Source organism: Dicentrarchus labrax, unplaced genomic scaffold (genome assembly GCF_905237075.1).
Source record: "Dicentrarchus labrax unplaced genomic scaffold, dlabrax2021, whole genome shotgun sequence".
Taxonomy (NCBI): Eukaryota; Metazoa; Chordata; class Actinopteri; family Moronidae; genus Dicentrarchus; species Dicentrarchus labrax.
Window position 1 is genome coordinate 13,867,561 of NW_026136708.1, and position 7,320 is coordinate 13,874,880.

The following is a 7,320-nucleotide window of genomic DNA, read 5'->3' on the forward strand; positions in this document are numbered from 1 at the left end:
CTTCACCACCACAAATCACCACCACCTCCATCTTGAAGTAAAATATATGAACTTCTTCTCATATTGGAGCGGACTCGCCCACACTTTCCCCTTTTCCTCACACTTTAGCTGTCCTACATTCCTCCTGGACCTGATTAGTCACTAAGCCTTTCGCTCTGTTATTATTGCAAGAGTATCTCAGGTCATGAGACTTAAACACCAGCAAATTCCTGCCCTCTGGACCCCCCTGTCCCCCCGTTAGGTTGTATCCATTAATGCCATGAATTACCGAGCTATCCCAAGCATGAGAAGAATGGACGTCGAGACGTGGGCTTGTTTAAGGGTTACAGTTCCTGCTCTGTGATTAAAGGCTGCCATTAAATAATACATTGGTAAATGTGATTGGTAACAACAATTTGCAGCCTGGTGTAATACTTTGTGGTTTGTTTAGACAATCTGGGAATTCATTTTGATGGGGAAGCCATACTTACTTGTTCATCAAAGTTATTTGTGGTTTTATCAAATGTTTTCCTGAATAGGCCATACATATGCTATGTTACACCTGTATTGTGATTTTTTTGGTTACTTTAGCCACAAGTTAACAGGTTCATGAGCTTGTTTACAGCCTCCAAATTCCTCCCTGTGTAATCATCCGTCCTTCTGAGTCCATCCTTTAATTACAATAATTATATTTTTTCCTAACTGGCCTAAGATTGACTGACAGTATGATTGTGCACAATGACAGTTCCTTATTGTTGCCTCAGCCAGATCCTACAGACTTGCATGTGCAAAGAAAAACACTTTTACATGCACATACAAGACCACAGTTGTCACTCATGGATACTAAATCAAGCAAACTGCAGAATAACAGCAGTACAGCCTAACAGTTACTGTGGGCTCATAGTGAGTTATCATGGCTCTAATCAGCGAGGCAGATCTCATGTTACTCTTGCCCCCATGGGTCTTTGGGTTGAAAACACACGTGACTTAATCAGTGACATTCATAGAGCCGGGATCTTTAGAGTCAGGGGATCACATTACCCAGGTAAGGCCCAAAGGAATGTGGCATATACTGTACATGTTATCAACTCATGACCAGAAGCCGATGAAAGGTCGACCTTTTTGATGATTAAACATGATGTAAGTGACGACGGTCAGTGAAGTGATGCTGGAGATGTGAATGTGGCGGATGGAGCCACCTGGCAGCTGAAGAGTAAGTGTTTGTTCCCCACACAAACTGGAAACTATCCTGGATCCAGACCTCTGAATGACCGATTTTTCAGCATTCAGGGCTGAATTAAGAATGGGAACGTCGTCTTCCTGCTTAGCTACCTAGCTACTTATGTGCATTAATGAAAAATGGTGAAATGGATGGATGAAGTGAACACAGCCGTTCACTGTAAGGCTAAATAACGTCTCTGAAGCTCCCATGCTGACTGAAAATAAGATCTGGACACATCAGACTATACTGATTTGTTGGCGCAAGACAAAATAACCCCACTTCCCAACAAGAAATCAGTTTACATGAACACATTGTCAGGTTGATTGAAGGAAGTGAAACTAAATTACTGTTCAGTTAGATTATTAGACTGACTGGAAACTACAAACATGGAAGGTTTTGTCAATGTTTTGTTGATAAGTCACATACAGTTCTGGATGTAGAAGAGTGAGGTTGAAGTTTTCTGAAAACTTGCACAACTCTCCAAATTAAAAAGCCTCTTGGCAACTTTTACTAAAAAAAACCTTTAACTGACGTTGGTTTTAGTGGAGTTTCCCCTTCATACAGTATTACATTCTATACTTAAAGCCACTAAAGCAACATTTGGCTCACTTTCTTCAAAAGTAACATGTTACCCTCTCAGCCAAACATTGACTGATCCTCATATGGAGCCCATGAAGGAGCCCAGGCCCATTGAAGAGGCCTTTTGAGAGAACATCTCCCCTCATCTCTTTCTGTCTGCAGGTCTAATCTTCTCTGTCTGTGCCTGAATCAACTCAAAGCTTTGCCTTATTTGCTAGCTTTCGCTGTTTACCTTCCATCAGGGATTCAACCTGCGTCGGCAAAGGTCGCACAACCGGCTCATCAAAGGGTCACTTAAAACTCCTGATGATCACACAGACATGATGCTTTTTAAGGGTTTTCTGTGTAAACATTCTTGTTTAGTGGTTTGCACAACTCTCCAGTGACTGCATCCATTCAGAAAGTTGAAAAAGCATTTACTGAAATTAAGTTATTTTGTCGCTGTTGAACTGAGAGCTACTATCAGCATGTTTTTGACAGTTTGCATGTTTAAATGCTGGACACTGGACTTTTAATATGTAGAACAAGACAAGAAAACAAGAGCAAGAGTCTACAGTCATGCTAGTGGCACAGCGGTGGTTTGAGCTGAATGCTAACATTTAGCACACTCACAATAACAATATAACATGCTGAGGTTTAGCAAGTATAATATTTATCACGTTCACCATCTTAGTTTAGTGTGTTAGTATGCTAACAGCTGAGTATGTACAGCTGAGGTTGATGGGCTATATGGAAAGTTTTGAGTTTTGAGTTTTTCAGTGACATCTGTGCACAATCTCATGACAATCCTTTTAATACTTGACATTTCAATCAAAACCACAAACGTCAACCTCACTGTGGTGCTAGAGGAAAAGTGAGGATCTCCAAAATCATTAGGATACATCCTCTGGGAATCAACAATGTCTGTACAACATTTCATGACCACCCATCCAATAGTTGTTGAGATATTTAAGTCTGGACCAAAGTGGTGGACCAAATGGCCGACAGACCAACATTGCCATCCCCGGAGCTACTAGCATGTTTAATCACACATATATACAGGAAGTAGCATCTACCTCAGCATGTAGGAACCCATTCAGAAATAAGAAAGTCAACCTCTTTCATGCAACGCTGTAAAGCATGAGGGCAAAATATAGTTTCTACTTTATTTTGAGAGTTAGTTTCTTGTTCCGTTAAGGTCAAGGTTGTTATTTTTGTCCAATTTCCAGTACAAGAAGCATTCAGTATTCATATTTGTTGCTGTTTTAAAGCAATAAAGTTTTATTTTGTACATATCAATCAAAATTTTGCACACCTGCAGTTATTTTTCTTTGCCACCTCTTGTGACCACACATTACATAATTCTTCCAATAAATGGAATTAATTAAAGCAACTTCCTAAAGCCAAGTTATAAATTAATAGTGTCGTAAAAAAAAAGGGACATTTATGCTGAATTAGCAGGCATCATTCATATGCTTCATTTGAAATTTGTAATTCAAATATTGTTTTATGCAAATGGAAGGCATCAGAGAGACTGCTGGGAAGGCCTCAGCATTCCTTCTCACTGAATCCCACAGCTTGTTTCAGTCCAGCAGTTAACCACCCCCGAAACTGTCTGAAGGCACACCAGAGCAAACTGAGAAAGAGAATATTGTGGAAAATTTGACATATTTTCACCTCATCTACTCTGGAGTTTACAGAAGATGTTCACAGTCCATTTTTTTCACAAGGAAATGTGAGCAGTGACTGTCATGGTGGTCAGGCCACAATGTTTACAGTTGACAGAAACACCCAAAGGGATGAATATAGATCAGTAGTTCTATGTATAGTCAGTGCATTCATAGTTATTGAATGAGCTTAATTAGATATGACTTAGATTTCTGTGTTTTGTTAATTATTAAATCTATAAAACTCTCAATCTTTTCCTATTTACAGAGTGATTTCAGATGTTGGGCTAAAATTGTTTTTGGATTCTTGAAGAAATTTCTCACTAGATGTTGATGTTGCAACCTCACTGCAGTAATTACTGCTCTTACTTTGCCTTACGTGGCACCAAACAAAAGTCAGACATCCAGCTGAGCTCCGAGTAAATTTTATCTGTCTCCAAGACTCTTGCCTTCCAGATCAAATGTGGTTTTGATCATTTTTGCTTTCTTTCTTGAACAAAAAGCTTTTTTTTTGGCAAACTTTTTAATAAAACAGAGCAAAATAAGAGCAATGTGCATATCTCCATGTGTGAGAGAGAAAGAGAATATTGATTAGAGGAAAGAGGACTTGAAAAAGGTCACATATAGTTCTTGATACCTTATCATACAATTGCACAATGATCTCGTCTTTCAGTCACATCTGGCAGAAGCTCGCCACATTCGACAGGTTGGAAAATATTTAATTTGCATCGGAATGAAAGGAAAAAATATCTTGCAACTCATGGGTATGGTTTATGTTGAAACTATTGATTTTGTATAGCATTTTTATACCCGGGCCTTCAGACACAAGTTCATGTGATAATATCAGTATTGCTTGAATTAAATGACTGATATCAGGAAAGCCAAACTTACGGCTCAGAGCTTTGCAAAATGATTTTAAATAACTGCTCTTCACGAGCATCACAAGCTGGTCCTCAGATTGCCAGGCAATGTGAGGTAATCCTGTCGTGATCAGCCAGATGGTTTTGTCACTGGCTTGCGGTCGCTGTCTTGCATCATCTGGCAATGTAGCTTCTGTATATAAAATCTACAGGCAAGGCTCTCCGTCTGAACCCAAGTGTTGTAAAGTGCTGCATAAATTCTCAATATTGAACTTCCAAGGATCAAAGTTTAACTGTCCAAATTCAGTTATAACTCCCTGATGAAAATGAACAAATAGGTAAAGTGCTCAGTTTTCTTCCACTTGCTGAGGAGTCTGTCTGAACTGTGGATCGCTCTTTCACCACTCAGGTGTTCCAAAACAGGAAAGGAAATCTTTCCAAAACCAATTAAAGTGATCGGTTACAGTTAAACCGTGGTGTCACTCAGTCAGGTCAGTGGTCTGGGGAAGCAGCTGTTTATTTAAATGGAGGAGAAGGGTGAGTTAAGTAATAGAGACAGACGCACAGTGAAGTGGATACAACGGGTATTTAAAGGTTAAAGTTAAAGACAGGATGAAGGGAGGTGTGTTGAATAGACGGGGTTGAATATGAATGAAAACGGAGAAGGAAGAAGGCAAAACGTTTCAAACGAGGCCTCACTTCCAAGTTTATTTAAATTTGAATTAATGTTATCTTGTGTAATGAAAAGAAGCCAGACGTTGAGGTACAGTGCGAGGGGGAGTAGGAGGGTGTCGGGTGGTATGGGTTTGTGTGAGTCCACTCATACAATGCCCCTCTCTGTCTGAACTGCTCAGCCAGCTATGGTCCGATACTCCCTCACATACCCCGTCACCACCCCCTTTACCACCAGATATACTCTAAGGCTACAGAAACAGGAGGGCCCGGGCCTCTGCATATTTCTTTTTTCAAGTCGGTCTCCTCAGAGAAAAAGGCCTGTCTGGTGACCTTGTGGTCAAATCTACCTTTCCTCGTCTGGCAAACAAAATTATATCCTTCCAAGAATGAACATTATCCACCTGTGCCTGGCACAGAGAATCACATGAAGTGCAAATGTATGCTCACTTGGACACACAAGCGATGGTCATATAGGCATTCACACTGCCACAATAGGCAACTGACTTTACAGAAGAGATCTAACTACTGAGGTTGACAGAATTTGACAAAATGGGCATGGCATGTGATGTTACCTCATAGGTTTGTGAAGGGATATTTTGAATCCCTGAATGTCTTTTTATATTTAATCGCTCGCTGTGATGTTGGAGCCAGAGAGTCTAAATTTGGGAGGGACAAAGACGCAGATGCAGGTTCAACACTCTTTGCCAGGCAGTGCTCAGAAGCCATCCTGCAGAGCACTCAGTCAGGATCTGCACCAGCCTTGGTCAGGGAGTCCTTGCAGAAAGACCTTTATCAGATGCTTCCACATTGACTGATATTTTGGTCTTGATTTAACAACTTTATTGTGGCTCTATATTTACACAGGGTTATGAAGGTGTAAAAACCTAAGACCAAGTGAGCTCCTACCATTCTTCCGTACCAGTGTGTTTTTTTTTGCTGCAGACTGGGATTGTACCTCCTGCAACGCTTGTTTCCCTCAATATGGCATACAGGGCCAGACACACCTCAGCTGCTCAGTATCAGGTATCATTTCGCATGCCACCTGACAATTATTTCAGGTATATACTAAAGATATTGTAATCCCTAGGGATTTAAAGTTGCAGAGTGCAGATTTGTTCGCATGAAGGCTGAGACGTAGATGACACACTAGGTTTTAGGTGAATTCCCCACATATGCTCAATCATGAGGGGATCATGTGAATAGGCTGCTCCAGGGACGTCCATCAGTGTCTATTCGAGAAGCAGCAGAGCTCGGTAAAAGGACTGTCACAATGAGCATCTGTTGAGCAGTTACATAACTTTTAATAAGGCTGCGGTTTTAGGGTTTGGCTTCTGACAGAGCAGTGCTGTGCTGAGGATGGAGGAGGAGTACTGGCCTGTCATACCTGCCTCTATTACTTTATGTGGGGCTCTGCGACAGATGTGCACAAACCAACAAAGATAGAGGAGACACACACTATTTTTATATATGCCTTAACAGTGGTGGACTGAAATAAATAAAAAAGGCATGCAGAAAGTTGAGATGCATTTATGGTGAAACAGCTTAGTAAGTGTTAAGATTAGCACCCTAGAGGGAACTTCATAATTTTTTTGATCTACCATAGAGGCATCCAAGAGGGCACAAGGGGGGCCACTGTTTTATCCTCCCTCCCTCTGGTACTCTGTAAGTGTTGGCAGATTTCGTGTTTGGTTGAGGACAGTCTCATCCATGGAGTGGAGACTGATTGATAACAGTATGTCTGGCTGGTCCTGGTCTCTGCCCCCCTGGGGTGCTGTCATCAGCAGACTGTCTTCCCAAGTCAGTGAAGAAGAGTATCCCTTTGCTCCAAGAGAATGAGACAGACAAAGGACACCATAACACAGCAATCAAAATTGTAAATGTTTGAGGACTTTGTGTGTTTGTGTGAAGTACATGTAGCTCATAATACAGTCAGGGAGGACAGATTATGTCTCAAAGATCTCATTCTTGTTAATTTTTTCAACACTCAACTTGCCAGGAATCATTTTTTAAACAGTGTGTCCAGTGCTGCCACATCTTCTTCCTTCTCCTTTATCTGTCCATTCAGCCACAGTAGCTGTCGAAACAGAAACAAAAAAGGAAAAACTGCATGCCTCATTGTGTGAAGACACCACAGCTATCACTACCATGTAAAATGTAACATACTACTGTGCAGATTTACTGTAAACAGCTTTGGATGGCAAAGAATCACACTCACCGCTGTGATGTGTGTATGGACTGTGTTAAAGAAGTGTGTGGACTGTATTCGTCTGCACATTACTGTTTATGTTCATGATAAAAGACAGAGGGGACGACCTTACAGCAGGGTGCAGTAAGCTGCTGAATAATGTTGAATAACAGA